Source organism: Trichechus manatus, unplaced genomic scaffold (genome assembly GCF_000243295.1).
Source record: "Trichechus manatus latirostris isolate Lorelei unplaced genomic scaffold, TriManLat1.0 scaffold00028, whole genome shotgun sequence".
Lineage (NCBI taxonomy): Eukaryota > Metazoa > Chordata > Mammalia > Sirenia > Trichechidae > Trichechus > Trichechus manatus.
In genome coordinates, this window is record NW_004443964.1 from 5,041,812 (window position 1) to 5,061,600 (window position 19,789).

Consider the following 19,789-nt stretch of genomic DNA (forward strand, 5'->3'; position numbering starts at 1 on the left):
CCAGCACGCATGTCCTTCGCGGCAGAGGGAGAGGAGTCTTGGGGGGAGCAGAGCCTGGCGGAAGGAAGACACAGTCACCTTACCGCAGCCGTCCAGGCTAGAGATAAAGTCTTCCCTCAGACTGTGCAGCAAGGGGCTTTAGGAGAAAGGCAGAGATTCGGAAGACGTTTGAGAGGAAGAAAAACTGGTCACACTTGGGCTCTGGAGCCCCAGAAATTGGAATTCCTGATCTTGGCGGCAGACTGGCTGTGTGCTCTGTGGGCACCGCCCCCCTTGCTGGAGATGCAAAAGTGTGTGCTGAAGGCGCCACCTGCAAGGACATGGGAGGCTGGCAGAGCTGCCCCCCCACATCTCGACCATCACCCCACAGGGCCCAGGGTCTGTGCTTCCATGGTGGGGCCAGTCAGGGAAGAGAGAAGAGGAATCGAGGTTGTGCTTGGAGTAACTGGGTGAGAGGAAGCGTTGCCCAAGGAGGGATTTGGGAAGAAGACCCCATCCGGGGAAGCAGGGACCACTGGCCCATTTGGAGGCACAGAGAAGACCATCAGGGATGGGGCCAGGGCTTGAGAGGGGTTCCTGGGGGCCTGGAGCCTTTGCCACAGAGCCCACTACAAAGTGTGGGCTCAGTCCTGTCTCTCCCCTCCCTGGGTTGGGACCCCAAAACTCGTATCTCACTCAGGGAGCCACTCCCTTGTAGGGGAAAGGCAGAGGCACGGGAATCCAGAGGAAACAGCAGGCTGCCCCTGGGGGTAAGGGGAAGCCAGGCGGCAGGAGAGGACAGCAAAGCAGATGCGGATCTCACAGCAAAGCAGATGCGGATCGAGCTCATCTGGATTTCAACCCCGGCTGGGACAGCTCACTCTTTTCATTTCCATTTCATATTTCAGTTTAAAAATAAGGAAAAAGGCCCAGGGTTACATAGCAGCCCCCTCACCAGTGATTAGCAAATGAACACGTTCTAGCCGTAGCACCTCCCCCCCTCCCTCCCCCCACCCACAGTGCCCGAACAATTAGCGGCACAGCTGCCCTTCTCTTGGCTTAACCTCCTTAAATAGCCCAAGGGCATCTGCAGGGTCCCTGGGCGCCACCTTCGTGCGCTTTCTCCCTCCCTCTCAATTTAATGGAATCTCAGACTGGCTTAATGTGGGAGGCAGGGCGCCCTTCACCCTCTGGGGCCGACCCCACAGTCAGAGAGGCGGCTTCCCACCCCAGCAGGACGCCAGGAAAATGAACCCCAAATTAATTTATTCAGCCAATTCACTAGGCAGGCGCTGATGGAGTGCTGACTGCCCAGCCCTGAGCTGGGGGCTAGGGAAGGTGCCAGATAAACAGAGGCCATGCGGATGCTACCTTCCGGGAGCTTGATGTCGAGCCAGGGGAGTAGGCTCATGGATGAAGGAGACCGACAAGCTGAAACAGGCTCTGGTTACTGTGGACATCAGGGAGAAGGCACACTGCTGGACTCCTGTGGATGGACAGAGGGATGTGGGTGGTAGGGACTCTGGCTGATGTTGAGGACTGTGGGTGGGGGAATTGAGCTAAAGGGTGGTTCCGGTGGAAATAGGGATAAATTCATAACTGTCGTTGAGTCAACTCCAACTAATGGCAACCTTATGTACAACAGAACAAAATGTTGCCCAGTCCTGCGCTATCTTTATCACTGGTATGGTTGGGTCCCTTGTTGTGTGGTGCCTCCCAGGTGCTATGGACATTGGCCTACAGTTCTTTGTGTACACCTAGGATTGATCTCACACCAGCTAATAAGCAGGAATTCTTACCCCCATTTAGCAAATGAGAAAACCAAGGTTAGAAAAGTAGCTTATCCCAGGTTACACACAGATATGCCCTTCTTGGAGGGCCACTGTGCAAGACAGCAGTCATGGGTCACCCTATTGAAAGCAGTAGAGTAAGGGTCTGAGGTGCCAACAGACATGAGTTCAAGGTTGGTCTCACCACTTAACAGTCGGGTGTCTTCAGGCAGATTATTTAACCTCCCCATGCTCTGGTTTCCTTCCTTAAAATATCACCTGTCTTAAAGGTTTGTTAAGAGGCTTAAATGAAATCATCCATGTACGGATGTAGCACATGGTGAGCCATCAATAATCTTGGTGCCATCATCACCATTTGTCATGGATTAATTTGTGTCCCCAAAAAATATGTGTCAACTGGGCTAGACCATGATTCCCAGTATTGTGTGGTTGTCCTCCATTTTGTGATCTATGTGTTGTAAATCCTAATCTCTGCCTGTGGTTAATGAGGCAAGATTAGGTTATATTAAAGAGGATTAGGGCAGAATGCAACACCCTTACTCAGGTTACAGCCCTGATCTGATGTGAGGGGAGTTTCCCTGAGGTGTGACCTGCATCACCTTTTATCTTACAAGAGATAAAAGGAGAGAGAAGCAAGCAGAGATATAGGAACCTCATTCAAGCAAGAAGAGCCAAGAAAAGAGTGGGCCCTTTGGACCCAGGGTCCCTATGCTGAGAAGCTCCTAGACCAGGGAAAGATTGATGACAAAGACTATCCTCCAGAGCTGACAGAGAGAGAAAGCCTTCCTCTAGAGCTGGTGCCCTGAATTTGGACTTCTAGCCTCCTAAACTGCGAGAGAATACATTTGTTTGTTAAAGCCATCCACTTGTGGTATTTCTGTTACAGCAGCACTAGATAACTAAGACACCATTGTTACCATGACCCAGGAAAGTGCAGGAGGCTGCTATAGCCCCTCACCCTGAGTCTCGTCACATATCATGTGAACGTCATGTCTTCCTAAATTGCTTCTTTCTTTTGAAGACATCTTAACCAAAGCCTAATTCCTCCAGAGTCCTCACCCTGACAAACGTCAATAACCCTGATGACTCCCTGAGGCTGAATTTTAAAAGAGCATTAAAGATTAAAGAATGCATGGGTCAATTACTGATATCAGAAAATGACTTCAGGAGTAATTACATATAATTTTGTCTTGTTTATTTGGCATTAGTTGTAAGTGTCCATAATCCTGGGTCCCGGGAGTCCTTCACTTCGGTTTTGCATTTGGCAGATGAAGGGGCTCGGCTCCAAGCGTAGAGGCTGGAGTGTAGGGAAGGAGTCTTTGGTGCAGAAGGACTCTGAACATTGCCCCCTCTAGCCTCTACCTTGGTTGACCAAAGTATACCTGACCCCAGACATGCTGTTTTCAGTCGTCTCAGATGCATGTGAAAGCTGGACAACAAAAAAAAGAAGACAGAAGAACTGATGTGTTCAAACTGTGGTGTTGGCAAAGAATATTGAATATACTGTGGCCTGCCAGAAGAGCAAACAAATGGGTCTTAGAAGAAGCACAACCGGAATGCTCCTTAGAAGTGAGGATGGTGAGATTTCAGCCCTCTTACTTTGGACACATCATCAGAAAAGACCAAACACTAGAAAACTACATCATGTTAAGTAAAGGAGAGGATTAGTGACATGAGGGAAACCCTTAGTGAGGTAGATTGACACAAGAGCCGAAACAATAGACTCAAACACACCAACAAACATGAAGATGGTGAAGGACAGGATGATATTTTGTTCTGTTACACGTAAGGTCGGAGTCCCTGGGTTGCACAAATGGTTAAGCACTTGGCTACTAACCCAAAGGTTGGTGGTTCAAATCTACCCAGAGGCATCTTGGAAAAAGGCCTGGCAATCTACTTCTGAAAGGTCCCAGCCATTGAAGACCCTATGGCATGCAGTTCCACTATGAAGCACATGGGGTCACCATGAGTGTGAATCAACTTGACGACAACTGGTACATAAGGTCACTATGAGTCAGAGGTGACTTTATGGCAACTAACAACCACAGCCTCTACCTGACTGACTTTAGATTTACAGTTTCACTATCCACCCTTCTCAAACCACCCCTGATAGGTGCCTGTCCGTCAAGCAGCCTACGAGGCATCAAGCTACTGGCCTCTCTACTCTTGGAGAGTTGACAGTGAGTCACAAACACTGGAGCTGTGTGAAGACAGAGCAGAAGTCCTCCAGGGTCTGGGACATTCCCCTCAGAGGAGGTCACACGAAAGGCATATGAAAAGCAAGACTAGGTCACTGGTGAGAGGGAGGGAAAGCTGATGAGGGCCCTGGGTCTTTGTGGGCTTGTACGTCAGAAGGAAGTGGAATTTCCAAAGAAGAGTGAAGGAAAAAGGGGATCGTCTTGGCCAAGACTTTTCCTTTGGTTGAAAGAGACAGAATCTTACTCAAGCTAGTTAAATAGAATGGCTTATTATCAGAAGTACTGAAAGAAAGAAAAAAGTCAACCTAAAATCCTATACCCAGCAAAAATAGTTTTCAAATATGAACACAAACAAAAACTGAGAGAACTGTCATCAGCAGAACTGTGCAACGATGATTGTTAATAAAAGTTCCCCTGGAAAAAGGAAAATGATACCACATGGAAATTTGGATCTACACGAAGGAATAAAGGAGTATCAGAAATGGTAAATAAGTGGGTAAATATAAAGTACTTTTTAATGTTTCTATGCTTTTAAATTTTGTATTGTGGTATTTACAATATACGTAGAAATAAAATGTATGAGAACAAAAGCACAAAGAATAGGGGGAAGGATATGGAAATTTGTAAAGTTGTAAAGTTCTTCATGTGTATGTGAAGTGATGTAATATTATTTGAAGGCAAGTTATGATAAGGTTGTATGTTGTAAACACTAGAACAACAACTAAAAAAAGCAAGAGAAAGAGAAGAAAATAAGCTAATAGTGGAGACAAAATGGAATCATAAAGACTCATTCAAAAATAAGTCAGAGAAAGAGAGAAAGGCAATAAACAACAGGTGGAACATACAGAAAAAAAAGTAGATTCTAATCCAACCATATCAATAATCACATTAAATATGCATGGTCTAAACACTCCAATTAAAAGGCAAAGATTGTCAAATTGCATTAAAAAGAAAGACCCAATTATTATCTTGTTTATAAGAAACATAATTTAATAAAGGATACAGATGAGTTAAAAGGGGAAAAAAAGAAAAAGAAATACTAAGAAAATACTGATCAAAAGAGAGTGAGTGGCTACATCAGTATCAAACTAAGTAGATTTCAGAACAAGAAATATTACCAGAATTAAGAGGGACATTTCATAGTGATAAATGAGTCCATTTATAAGAACATCACTATACTAAATTCAGTTGTACCTAATAGCACAGCTTCAAGGCACACAAAGCAAAAACTGATAGAACTGAAAGGAGAAATAGACAAATTCACAATTACAGTTGGAGATCTCAGCACGCCTCACTCAATAATTAATAGATCAAGGAGACAGAAAATCAGTAGAGATATATGACTTGAACTACACTATCAACCAGCTTGACATAGTTGATATTTAAGGAACACATCTCTTAACAACAGATGAAGACACATTCTTTTTAAATGCACACAGAATATTTACCAAGAGAGATTGTATTGTAAGTCAAAACACAAGTAAAAAATATTGAAATCATACAAAGTATGTTGTTTGAAGAGCAATGCAATTAAACAAGAAATTAAATAACAGAAAGATATCTGGAAAATCACCAAACATTTGGAAATTAAACAACACACTTCTAAATAGCAGATGGGTCACAGAAGAAATTATAAGAGAAATTAGAAAATATTTTGAACCGAATGAAATGAAAATAATACATCAAGATTTGGGGAATGTAGCTAAAGCTGTGCTTAGAGAGAAATTTATAGCATTAAAAGCTAATAATATTAGAAAAGAAGACAGGTCTCAGATTAGTGATCCAAGCTTCCATCTTAAGAAACTAGAAAAAGAGAAGCAAATTAAACCCAAAGTGAACAGAAGAAAGGAAATAATAAAGATAAAAGAAGAATTAAATGCAATAGAAAACAGCAATCAATTTAAAAACATTAGCGAAAAAAACTTAATGAAACCAAAAGGTGTTTATTTGGAAAGATCATGAAAATTGATCAAAACTGTAGCCTGGCTGATTAGAAAAAAAATAAAGAAGTCACAGATGAACAATAAATATCAGGAATGAAGGAAGAAACATCGCTACAGATCATACAGAAATTAAAAGGATGAAGGGAGGTTGTTTGAATGAGACAAAGAGCTGTGTATACTTCCAGGGCCTGCATGTGGCACTGGCCACAGGGTCAGGGACATGATTCCACCAAGGAAGATGGTAAGCACAGAGAACACTGAGTCCACCAGGGAGCTTACTAAGGTCATGACTGTTGTCTTGGTCTTTTCTGCATTGCCTGTCGTGGCACATAGCAGCTCGATAAATGTTAGCTGTAACAGTGAGTGAGGAAATTGTGAATTTGTGCATGAGAGAAACGAAGAATGAGCTAATGAATGAATCAATGCATGACCATCTCAGCCAGTGAATGATCTAATGACTGAACAAACAAAGGGGGCTGTGGTGAGAGCAGGAAGCAGCAGCTCCTGCCTTCTTTGATGGATTCTCTTTCTCCTCCAGATCACAGGTACCATTTACTCCTCTCTCGGGGACTCTATCCATTATGGCTGCCAATAAAACAGGACACTTTGTCTCTTAATTAGGAAGAGAACAGTTGAAAGCAGGGCTTTCTGATGACGAAATGTGAAAAACACTCACCTTTGCTTCTTCCAGCTGTCCCCATACTGAGTTAAAACAGCCACTGGGGCTGCCCATGGTTTTGTTTCTGATCATACTTCAAGGATGTGTGTCACTGACTGACATGTGCCTCGTGTCTTTTATTGCATTTCGTCAGCACATCTGCCAAGAACCTGAAACAGGAGACCAAACCCAGCCTATGCTTGAGCAGAGAGCACCCACTCACTCCACGCTGGGCCGGGCCCCCAGTCTCCCCTTTCAGTGCCTTTTGCTGCTTTGGCCATGACCCTCCCCCCTTCCCCTCGGAGCTGCCATTTTGGTTGTGGTTTGCATAGCAATCCCCAACAAGTGCAAGAGCATCTGAGGGCAGGACTGTCGTTCTTCATCTTCCTTAGGAGATGGGAGCCCTGATGGCACAGTGGTTAAGCGCTCGGCTGCTAACTGAAAGGTTGGTGGTTCGAACCCACTAGCCACTCCGTGGGAGAAAGATGTGGCAGTTTGCTTCCTAAAGATGACAGCCTTGGAAACCCTATAGGGCAGTTCTACCCTATCCTAGGGTCACTATGAGTCAAAATTGACTCAATGGCAATGAGCTTGGTCCTTAGGAGACGGGGCTGAGCACATGGTAGAAACTCAACGAATGCTTTGTGAATGCAAGGGAGAAAAATTAACGGCTTAAGCTTTATACCTTAAAGGGTCCCTATTTCCAGAGACATTGTATTGAAATAAGGAGAGACACTTTCTGGTAAGGGCAAGAAACTGTAAAGGTGGAATTTCTAGAATCAATCAATGGGCCATAAAGCACCTTCTGGAACTGGGGGACCTTTAACAGCCCTACATCACTCCTCAGAAATAGGTCCTTCCTGGCTGCCCACATAGGGCCCTTCTGCCCTCAGGGAGTCAGTTGCCTGGGCTTTTTTTTTTTTGGTGAAGATACACAAAGCAAATCGTACATCAATTCAACAATTTCTACATGTGCAATTCAGTGACTCTGATTACATTCTTCAAGTTGTTGCCACCTTTCTCTATATGATTTTCTAAATTGTTTCACCATCATTAACACCAACTCACTGCCCCCTAAGTTTCTCATCTAACCTTTTGAGTTGCCGTTGTCAATTTGATCTCATATAGCTAATTCTTTAAAAGAATACAATGCTCGAGGCAGACATTCCATTCTAATTAAGCTGAACTACTGTTTGGTTTAAAGATGACTTCAGGGGATATTCTCGGTTTAAGGTTTAAAGATTTCCTCATAGCGATAGTTCCCGAAGTTCATCCGGAAATGGCTCCAGTGAGTCTGGATTCCATTAGAATTTGAAGTTCTGCTCCACATTTCTCCCCATTTTGATCAGAATTCTTCCATAGAATCGTTGATCAAATCATTCAGTAATGGTAGCCAGGCATATCCAGTTCTTTTGGTCTCATGGCAAAGGAGGCAGTTGTTCATGGAGGCAGTTGAACAAGTACTGCAGTTTGTCCTCCAATTCCTGACCCTTCATCTTCCTCAGCTCTTCCAGTCAAATAGAGAACCATGGTTGTACCGTTGATGACCTCTCACAAGCCTGTAAGACAGGATTCTCTGGGCTTTTGAGCTCCTACTGCACATATATCAGGCCCTCCCGGAATACCCCATGAGGCTGGGGACTGCATTTTTCTACTGAGATGCTGTATTAATTCCCTAAGGCTGCCATAACAGAATACCACAAACCAGTGGCTTAAAACAACAGAATTTTATTCTCTCACAGTTCTGGAGGCCAGAAGTCCGAAATCAAAATGTCAGCAGAGCTGGTTCCTTCTGGAGGCTCTTAGGGAGAATTTGGTCCTTGCCTCTCTCCCAGCTTCTAATGATGGCTGGCGATCTCTGGCGATCCCTGGCGTTCCTTGTCTTGTAGATAAGCCCGTCCTATCTCTGCTTCTGTTTCCCATGGCCTTCTCCCTGTGTGTCTATGACCTCTCCTTATAACACCAGTCTTTGGATCTAGGGGCCCCCCCTACTCCAGTACAACCCTATCTTAACTTGATTACGTCTGAAAAGACCCTACGCCAAATGTTATATTTTGAGGTTCCAGATGGACATGAATTTTGAGGGGACACTATTCAACCCAGCACAGATGACCTTCATCAAAAGAAGTGAAATCTTCACCCTACCATGCTTGGTAGGTATTCATACATCATATCCTCCCCCCGGATGCTCACCTTACCCCATCTCTCACATCCCTCCAAACCTCACCCATTGCTCAGGTGGAAAGGCTGAGTCTGGGCTCTACCACATCCTAGCTGTGTAACTCTGGGCCAATGACTTCACTTCCCTGAAAACTAGTTTCTTTGTTTGGAAATGCGGGTGATAAAACATATCTGAAGAGTAAAATAAAGTAAATGAAATATTGAATGTAAAGAAGTCACTTTGCATACATAATCACATGGTAATGTAATTCGAGGCATCGGTGGTTCAGAGGTAGAATTCTCGCCTTCCGTGTGGAAGACCCAGGCTCAATTCCTGTCCAATGCACCTCATACGCAGCCACCACCCAGCTGTTAGTGGAGGCTTGCGTGTTGCTATGATGCTAAAGAGGTTTCATTGGAGCTTCCAGACTAAGATGGACTGGGAAGAAAGGCCTGGTTCTCTACTTCTGAAAAATCAACCAAAGAAAACCCTACCACAAAGAAAACCCTACCAATCACAACAGTCCAATCCACATGGGGATGGCACAGGGCCGGGCAATATTTTGTTCAGTTGTGCATGGGGTCACCATGGGTCAGGGGCCAACTGAGCAGCAGCTACCAGCAAGAGCAGCCATGCCAGGCGTGGTGTGTCCACTGAGGGGAATATCCGTGAATAAACAGGCAAACACCACTGCCCTGGGGGGCTTACTTCTACCAGCCCCTCTGTGTTCAGCCCCTCCATCCACCCGCTGCCTCTAACCTGGGCTGCTGAACCCCAACACCTTGTTTCTGGCCATTTTCCCTTTAGGATTTCCTCCAAGTTGGAAGCCTTGGCCAGGAGGGACTCTCCAGAGCAGGCTAGGCTCACACTCCTCCAGCCCAGGACAGTTCAGCCCTGGTCCTTCCCTCCAGGTGCTGGGCAGCTTCTGCCGTGGGCTGTGTGGCCTTAACTCCAGCCTACACTCCAGCATCAGGAGCTACCCGGATCAAGGAGCGGTCAGGTCTCCCCTCTGTTCTTGCTTGTTGTCCTTGAGTCAGGTCCAACTCACAGCAACCTCACGTACAACAGAAGGAAACGTTGTCCAGTCCTGCGCCATCTTCAGGATCATTGGTATGTTTGCGCCCGTTGTTGTGGCCACTGTGTCACTCCGTCTCACAAAGGTCACCCTCATTTTTGCTGACCCTCTACTTCACCAAGCATGATGCCCTTTTCTAGCAATTGGTCTTTCCTGATGACGTGTCCAAAGTAAGCGAGCCGAAGTCTCACCATCCTTGCCTCTAAAGTGTATTCTGGTTGTATTTCTTCTAAGATTGATTATTCGTTCTTCTGGCAGTCCACGGCATATTCAATATTCTTTGCCAACATCAATACTCCACTCTCCCCCGGTAGTGTTTTATGGTATGCTTCTAACACTGCTAATAAAAATGCAGTTTTTAAAGGTGCGTTAGCTAGAACTTTGGACAGGCAGCCAGCCGCGGCAGCAGCAACCGGGACACTGATGCACAAGCCTCCGACTTCCTGGGTCAGCCAATGACCACCCTCAGCAGAAACCCGTTTCTGTAAGTGATTTTGATCGGTTGATGGATGCAGCTCCTGTGTTTCTCATATGTGTGCATTTGTAAGAACCCATCTGCCCGCTGCCGAGGGCTTCCATCTAATAAAAGACTTATAATGGACTGATTGTCCTCAACCACGACTTTCTCCACCTTCCGGGGCAGTTTACTCCTTTATAGAATTTAATCTGCTGCTGAGATTCACTGCATTATTAATGGGAAGCCCAAGCACAGTGCCGCCGTAATTAAACCGTTCATTCAGCAAACACCCATCATAAACATGCACGAACCCTCTCCACAGAGGCTGCGGCTGCACATGCCCGCCCACTCCCCAGACCAGCGCCTCAAGCTGGGCTGCACTCCCCGACTGAAAATCTCCAGTAATTTGCAATCCAAACTCCTCGCCATGGACCACAATGCCCCTGCCTCTCAGGCTTCATCTTGTACAGCTGGACGTCTGCCCTGATGCTCTCAGTCTGAAGATGCCCCCTCCTCCAGCTACTCTCCATCAGCTTACATGGTTTTACTTGAGTTTTCTTGTACGGAGCCTGGGTGGTACAAGTGGCTGCTAACCTAAAGGTTGGTGGTTCGAACCCACCCAGCAGCTCCACAGAAGAAAGACCTGGCAAACTGCTTCCATAAAGATTACAGCCAGAGCAGTTCTACTCTGTAACACATGGAGTTGCCGCGAGCCGACAATGGCTAACAGCAACAACACTTTTCTTGTAACACGTACCACTATTTTAAATCGTCTTATTTATTCGTTGATTTGTTTCTTGTCTGCTTTTTCCTGCTAGAATTTCAACAGAAAGAAAACAGAGCAGAGTTCTGCCTGTCTTGTCCCCTGCTGTGTCTCTCTGCTGAGAACAGTGTCCAGGATATACTGGGGCCTCAGAAAGCATTCCTAGAATATATATGTATATGTATTTGCACCCTGGTGGTGCAAACTGTTAACACACTAGGCTGCTAACTGAAAGATTGGAGGTTGGAGTTCACCCAGAGGTGCCTTGGAAGAAAGGTCTGGTGATCTACTTCTGAAAAATCAGCCACTGAAAACCCTGTGGAGTACAGTTCTGCTCTGACACTCATGGGTCACCATAAGTCAGGATCACCTGGTTCTCAGGCAGACAACCACAGAGGTAAAGGGGTCTCTGGATTTTCATCCCACCACTCAGAGGTGTTCTTCCTGGGCTTGCCCCCCCAGCCATGCTCTGGGAGGCTGCCAGTCTGCTGGGGCTGGCCCAGCACTAAGGTGGCAACGCTGACACTCGTCAGACACAAAGGAAGTCTGGAGAGTGGGAGACAGCACGGAGTATCTGCAGGGTCCCTCTGTGGTTTGTCTCCCGCCCAGCCCAGAGGTGAGGAGAAGGGGGCTGTCTTCTGTTCGCCTTCCTGGGGCATCCCAGGCCCATTTCTTCCACCGACAGGTGGAAAGTTTTAGCATGTGATCCTGGACAGGCATCGTGGCCCGGTGGCTCAGGCCCAGCCGCCCCAAGCCCCCCTCCTGCATGGCTCTGCCTCAGGGCGCCAGCATGCTTCGTCTCTTCCCACCTGCATGCCTGCAGCCACTCCGTTCCTCTTGCTTCGAGCAGCTTCCCCCGAATGCTCACCTGCCTTGCAAACACCACCCAGCTGGGGAGCCTGTTTCACTCTGCGCTCAGAGATGCTTTGCCCGTCCCTTAAGGTACTTCTAAATCATATTACAATTACTTGGTTTACTTGCCTCGAGTCTCCTATGAGAGTATAAGCTCCTTGAGGGTAGGGACTCTGTCAACCTTGAGTTTGCATTCTCTACTTCCCCAGGCCTTTCTCCCTAGTCCATCTTGGTCTGGAAGCTCCGCCGAAACCTGTTCAGCATCATAGCAACACACAAGCCTCCACTGACAGATGGATGGTAGCTGCTCTTGAGGTGCCTTGGCCAGGAATTGAACCTGGGTCTCCCGCATGGAAGACAAGAATTCAATCACCGAACCACCACTGCCTGCATACACAACAATAAACTAAAAAATCCAAAGTCATCAAGTCGATTCCCACTCCCAGCAACCCTAAATGATAGAGCAGGGCTGCCCGTAGGGTTTCCAAGGCTGTAATCTATATGGAAGCAGAGTGCTACCTCTTTCTCCTGCAGAGTGGCTGGTGATTTTGAAACACCAACCTTTTGGTTAGCAGCTGAGTGCTTTAACCACTGCACCATGAGGGCTCCTTCCACACAATAATAAAGCAAAATAAAATCATGCTGTCAAGTCGATTCCAACTCATAGCGACCCTATAGGACAGAGTAGAACCACCCCATAGGGTTTCCAAAGAGCAGCTGGTGGATTTGAACTGCTGACCTTTTGGCTGGCAGCAGAATGCTTAACCACTGGGCAACCAGAGCTCCCCACACAACAATGAAAAACCCAGAAAACCAAAGCTGTTGCTGTTCAGTCAATTCCGACTCATAGTGACCCTAAAGGACAGAGTAGAACTGCCCCATAGAGTTTCCGAGGGGCACCTTGTGGATTTGAACTGCCGACCTTTTGGTTAGAGCCGTAGCTCTTAACCATTACACCACCAGGGTTTCCATACAACAATACTGAAAAAAACCCAAACCCATTGCTGTCGAGTCGATTCCAACTCATAGACACAGAAATTCCCCATCACCCGCCAATGCTCTAATGCTCAGCCCCAGAGTGATCAATGCAAACAGCATTAAGCTGACGCGACCCAGTAGCTGGAGGTGCACCAGAGAAGCCGTGAAATGCATGTTCATTCTTTCCCCCCACAAAATGCAGGCCTGAGACCCCTGCACCCGCCCCTCCTGCAGCCTTCCCTACCTCACCTGGCGATACCTGATTGGGATCCGAAATCAGTCCCCGTGTCCCCCGACTGGCTCACCCTGCCTTAAGTCACCCCCAGGCTCATCTGCGACAGCTTCCACTTAAGCAAGCTGGATTCGACTCTGCACTTGGCGGTTCCCTTCTATCTGCGTATTCGAAGTGCTATGCCTCCTTGTGAGCGGCCTTGAACGGTGGGCTCTCACGCTATTAACGCCATTTTACATATTTCCTAGATCACCCTTTAACGACCTGCTGAAATTTTCATTTTTATTCTATTTTATTGGGCTTCCTGGGCAACTTCCTTGGCTCTGTAAAAGAACAGTATTTAATTTTAAGAGCTAAGAGCGGGGTATCCTGAGAGCATGAGGCACGCGGTTTATGGCCAGCAGAGGGACGAGCGTTGTGGTGTTGTAATAATGAGGATGATGCCGTGAGTTACTCTGCCTTGAGGGCCGGGCTCCGTCTTAGGCACCGCCACGTGGAGGGGAACAAAGGATGCCCTCACCACCTCACCACGGCCCCAGTGCAGGTCTGGAGAAGGTGTATTTGAAGGTCTATGGGGTCTAGGGGTGCAAACGGTTAAGTGCTTGGCTGCTGACAAAAGGTCGGAGGTCTGAGCCCACCAAGAGGTGCCTTGAAAGAAAGGCCTGGTGATCTACTTCTAAAAATTCAGCCATCGAAAACCCCTAAGGAGCACAGTTCTACTCTGATGCACATGGGATTACCATAAGTCAGAGTTGACTTGATGGCAACTGGCTTTTGGGGTCTATAGTTCTAGCCCCTGCTGATCTGCCCTTGCTGTGTAGAGCTACAGTGTGGCCCAGAATGTCTTGTCTCAGCACAACTCCCAGCATGTTGCATAGCTCCTGACGCACAAGAATCAGTTGCTATGGAGTTGACTCTGACTCATGATGACCCCACATGTGTCAGAGTAGAACTGTGCTCCACTGGGTGTTCAATGTCTGACTTTTCAGAAGTAGATCACCAGGCCTTTCTTCCTAGTCTGTTTTGGTCTGGAAGCTCCACTTTGAAGCTTCCAGCGTCATAGCAACATGCAAGCCAACACAGTATGACAAATTGACAGATGGGTGGTGGGTCCCTCAAGCCTAAGAGGGTTCACAGTGGGACCCTCTCAGGGGCACTTTGCTCTGAGAAGAATTCAAGTCTTAAAGAACAGGAGTAAGAAGAGGTTCTATCTATAGGTGGAGAAATTTGCTCTGGGCATCAGACCATCTCAGCCAGGTCCTCCTTACATCCTCTCATCGACACCAGAGTTGAATCTGGCTTACTTGTAATTTCAAATTCAGAATTTCAAAAGGGACAGCAGATAAAGGAGCTAACTTTGGCATCTGTACAGTATCACCCAAACAATTCAGCCAAAAGAATAGACCAGAGGAGGATGAAATGCATCCCAGGGGTGGGAGTGACCCTTCCATTTAGTCCAACAGTGTCCCAGGCCTTCCCTCACACACCTGCTCCTTTCAGAGGTGCAGTGTTCTGGCCAGAAGGACATCTGGGTTTCTGGAATAATCTACGGCAAGTACTTCCTTGCTTCCTCCTATTGACAGAGGCTTTTTCCACCACTGGGAAAGCTCTACCCATGGTATTTGTGAAGGATGATTGACTACAAGGAATCTTGGTTGTGCTACCAGCTGTAATTATTTTAATTCAAACATACTCCCTTATAGAACTGACATCATAAATGCTGTTTTCTAGAACAAATAGCTGTCAGAGCTGTCAAGCAGAGCTGCTTACTGTTTTATATCATTACAATATTTAATTTCAACTCTGCTATTTTTTTTTTCCCACGGAACACTTTTAAGACTGTCTCTTCCACTTCTATCTGGAAAAATTGGAGTCAAGAAAGGCAAGAAACCAGGAAGAACCAGTTCCCTGACATCAAAGTAATTATAGAGTTGGAAGTTAGAAAAAAAGGAGTAAATATTGGTATTCTGGATTGGAGAAGAAATGAAAATTGGAGAGAAAGAGAGAGGGGTTACAAAGAGAGGAGGAGAAGGAGGGAAAGACACAGAGAGACAGAGAAAAGGAAGAGAAGGTATTTTACTCACCTGGGGCTGCTGTAACAGAAATACCACAAGTGGATGGCTTCAACAACAGAAGTTTATTCTCTCACAGTCTAGGAAGCTAAAAGTCCAAATTCAGGGCATCAGCTCCAGGGGAAGGCTTTCTCTGTCCGCTGTGGATGAAGGTCCTTGTCATCAATCTTCCCCTAGACTAGGATCTTCTCCGAACAGGAAGGATGTGCTCTGCTCCCGGCGCTACTTTCTTGGTGGTATGATGTCCCCCGTCTCTGCTCACTTCTCTTTCCTTTTATCTCTTGTAAGATAAAAAGGTGGTGCAGGCCACACCCCAGGGAAACTCCCTTTACGTTGGATCAGGGATATGACCTGAGTAAGGGTGTTACATCCCACACTAATCCTCTTTAACATAATCTAATCTTGCCTCATTAACCACAGGCAGAGATTAGGATTTACAACACATGGGAAAATTACGTCAATCACAAAATGGAGGACAACCACTCAATACTGGGAATCATGGCCTAACCAAGTGCACACATATTTTGGGGGGACACAATTCAATCCATGAATCCATGACAGAAGGGAAGGGAAGAGAAGAAGGAAGGAAGGAAGGAAAGAAAAGGAGAGACAGCTGATTGAGTCCGTGGCTGAGACAATGTTTTGACTGGCCAGGTAAAACCAAAAAAACCAAACCTGTTGCTGTTGAGTTGATTCCTGACTCATAGTGCCCCTATAGGACAGAGTAGAACTGCCTCATACGGTTTCCAAGGAGCGCCTGGTGGATTCGAACTGTTGACCTTTTGGTTAGCAGCTGTAGCTTTTAACCACTATACCACCAGGGTTTCCACTGACCAGGTAGAAGTCCATAATTGACTTTCTTTTGCTACCTGAGTACTTATAGGAGAAAGAGCAAGTGAGCAAAGCAATCCTGGTGGCCTCCTTAATTACAGTGTTCATTTGAAATAATATTTTAATGGTTGTATTGAAAGTTCGTGAAGAAACAGACCAACTTTAAGACTAGGGGACTCAGTAGATTCCGAGTCAGGCAGGTAGCTTTGATCCGAGATGAGCAACGACAGTTTTACAGTTTACTGAGCTGCTTTCATTCTGTGTATATGTGTGAAGTTTTATTTTGAAACAGTTTCAAACTTGAGAAAAGTTGCAAGAATAGCACCAGGAATCTCTATTTTGTGTTTTATCATTGTTTCTATGTCTGTACACATTGTGTTTTTTCTGAAACTTTTGAGAGTAAGTTGGATACATCATGACCCCTTCCCTGTCGATAGTTCAGTGTGCCTCTTTCTAAGAATAAGGATATTCTTTTACATAACCATACCACAGTTATCAGATTCAGGAACATTAACTTTGATACAAGACTATTATCTAATCCACAGTCCGTATTCAGATTTCATCAAATATCCAAATGATGTCCTTCCTTTAGTGCCATTTACTACCTGATCCAGGACCATACATTGCGTTTAGCTGTCACATCTCGGTAGCTTCCTTTAATCTGAAATAGCTTCTGAGCCTTCCTTTATCTTTCTTTACTATAACATTTTTGGAGAATAAAGAGCAGTTATTTTGTAGACTGACCCTCAATTTGAGTTTTTCTGGTGTTTTCTCCTGATTAGATTCAGGTTGTCCTTTTTAAAAATTTAATTTATTTTATTTCTTGTTGAGAATATATACAGCAGAACACACACCAATTCAACAGTTTCTACGTGTACAATTCAGTGACATAGATTCCATTCTTCCAGTTGTGCAACCATTCTCATCCTCCTTTTCCGAGTTGTTCCTCCCCCGTTAACATAAACTCACTGCCTCTTAAGATTCCTATCTAATCTTTTGAGTCACTGATGTCAATCTGATCCTGTTTAGATAGATCTTAAAAGAGCATAATGCTCAAGATAGATATTCTTTACTAGTTAAGTTAGGCTATTGTTTGGTTTTCAGAAGGCTTCAGGGAATAGTTTGGATTTAAGGTTTAAAGATTATCTTAGGGCAATAGAGTCAGGAGTTCCTCCAGCCTCCATGGCTCCAGAAAGTCTGGATTCCGTGAGAATTTGAAATTCTGTTCTGCATTTTCCCCAGATTGTCCATTTTTGATGGGAGTCCCACAGAAGTGATGTTCTCCACCAGTGCCTCGGCTCAGGAGGCACACAGCATCCCTGCATCCCGATACTGATGGCATTAGCTTTGATCACTCAGGTAGTTAGTGTCTGCCTGCTCTCTCCACTGTGAATTCCCGTTTTCCTCTTTGTCTTTAATAATTCCACCACCGTCTGTCAGTTTCCATATACTGTGGTGGCTTGTGCGTTGCAGTGATGCTGGAAGCTATGCCACTGGTATTTCAAATACCAGCAGGGTCATCCATGGTGAACAGGTTTCAGTGGAGCCTCTAGCCTAAGACGGCCTAGGAAGAAAGGCCCGGTGATCTACTTCCGAAAATCAGGCAACAAAAACTCTGTGGATCCCAACAGAACCTTGATATAGTGCTGAAAGATGGAGCCCCCAGGATGGAAAGAAGGCAGCTACGGACTCAAGCATGTGGGTGATTGTGAGGATGATGCGGGTTCAGGCAAGGTTCTGGTCTTTTGTACACGGGACCGCCATGAGTCAGAGCTGACTCAACAGTAGCTAACAACAACATTTAATAATTAATTTGTGGAGAGAGACTTGGAGGCTGTATAAATCTCCTGTTCCTTATCAGTCTTTCCCCTACTCATTTCAGCATCCTTTGACGATTTCCTAACTACTTCGCTTCATTGTTCCTTCAGTATTTATTCACTGGCATTCGACTGTAAAGAAAAGCTTTCCCTGAAAAAAAAAAATTCTGTATGGGAGACTAACTTGAAATGTAAACTTCGTTTAATTACATCAATTAAAAAAAAGAAAAGCTTTCCCTACACCTTATTTGTTTGTTTTCATGTACTTTTAACAATTCTATCATCTCCAAACGCCTCTCCACACCAACATTTCACTCCTGAGCTTTAGCGGCAGGCTCCACCAGAACACACTTCAGGCTGGGCGGCCACTTGGGGGCCACATCTTCCTCCTTAGAAAGACCTAGAATCATGGCAGATCACTTAATTCAACAACACTCTTCTACAGAGAGTGCAGCTGAGGCTAAAAAGGGATAAGGAAGCGCCCAGCCACACAGCCGAGAGGGGCAGCCAGCCCCAGCGCAGAGCTTGGGCCCCTGGCTTGGCCTGGCACTTGCAGCTTGAGATCGCCATCTGGCCCAGAGCTGCTTGTCGCTGCTGCCTGTCCTGGAGTTAGTGACTGTGGTCCCAGCACCTTACGCCACTGGACGCCTTGGGCGGGGGCTGTGTCTTATTCACCTCTAAGCCCCCAGAAGAGTGACACAGACCCTTAACTTAGTACCCCCTCCACAGATGGGTCCTGGGCAAACGGATAAACACGTGACCAAGTTCACAGGGATCCAGATCAGCGCCTAAGCCGGAGAAGTCCACGACCCAGCCAGCTGCAGAGGCTTATGGAGAATGATGATCCCGAGACAGGAGCCAAGCCGAGCTCCCCTCTGAGACGTGCACCAGGTGACATTTAGAACTATTTCAGGAAATAATTCTAAGACGCAAGCACATTAAAGAACAGTCCTCCAGGCCTTGGCTCTTTACACTGAACACGACAACAATGGGTTCTGTGATCTGGAAAGCGCCTGTCCCAGCGGGCTGATTCTGGAATCCAGAACTACAGGGAAACCTGTGAGAGCCGGAACTCGCCCGGACTCCCTTGCTTTTCCAGGATTCCACCTTTGATAGGGTGCAGTCTTAACACTTCTCTACTGCTCCTTTTAGTGGAAAATATTTGCATTTTTCTTCTCTGACAGGTTTCTGCCTCACATGGGATCCCGCTTTCCCAGGTTGTACTCTATATTCTACTCGGGGCCTTACTGGCGTAATGACTGCAGAATCGCTCATGTAAATTCAAGAAGCCATCAGCCCTAGCGGCAGCAGCAGGAACAGAGTCGTGATTCCCGGTTCTTCTAATTGTTCGCCCCTTCTGCACATTTTCACCTCCCTCACGCCCTGCAGGAACGTCTGTTCTACACGCCCACAGGCAAATCGTTTGCACGCTGGCATAAATGAACCTGATGGGGGGCGGTGATTCCCAGCCAGCTGCTCCTTCTCTTCCATCTTTGGGTGCCCCATGCACTGGGTAGCAGGTACAGAGTCCTGTCGCCTTGCTTGCCGGCACAAATGTGCTATAAAACACCCATAAATTCTCCTGACATTCCAGTGACCTTCATGGGGTCTGCAAGAGCCACATTTCACACCAGCGACAGAGCTGTAAATATTCTATCTGTGCAGTAAACACCGAGCTGACGCTGGCACCTCACTCATGTCTTCTCGGTGCCTGCCACCTCTCAGCGGAGATTTATTTACTGCCTGGAAAATTCCGGCCCTGAGGCAGGCAGCTTGCCTCCGCCCACTGTTGCAGCATCTCGCTTCTTGATGCTTCCTGTTCTTCTCTCACACACACACACACACACACACACACACTCCACACACATACACGTGTGTGCACACACAGATATATAAACACACACATATACACCCCACACGCATACACACATGCATGCATACATACATACACACTCAGACACACACATACGCTAGACATATACC

General features: G+C 46.2%; 1 protein-coding gene across 1 annotated transcript in view; it reads right to left on the reverse strand.

Annotated features, from left to right (window-relative positions):
- The window catches only part of LOC101349944 (septin-9), a 598,619-nt gene that overhangs the window by 349,895 nt on the left and 228,935 nt on the right, over window positions 1–19,789 (reverse strand). The gene's annotated exons all lie outside the window — the stretch shown is intronic.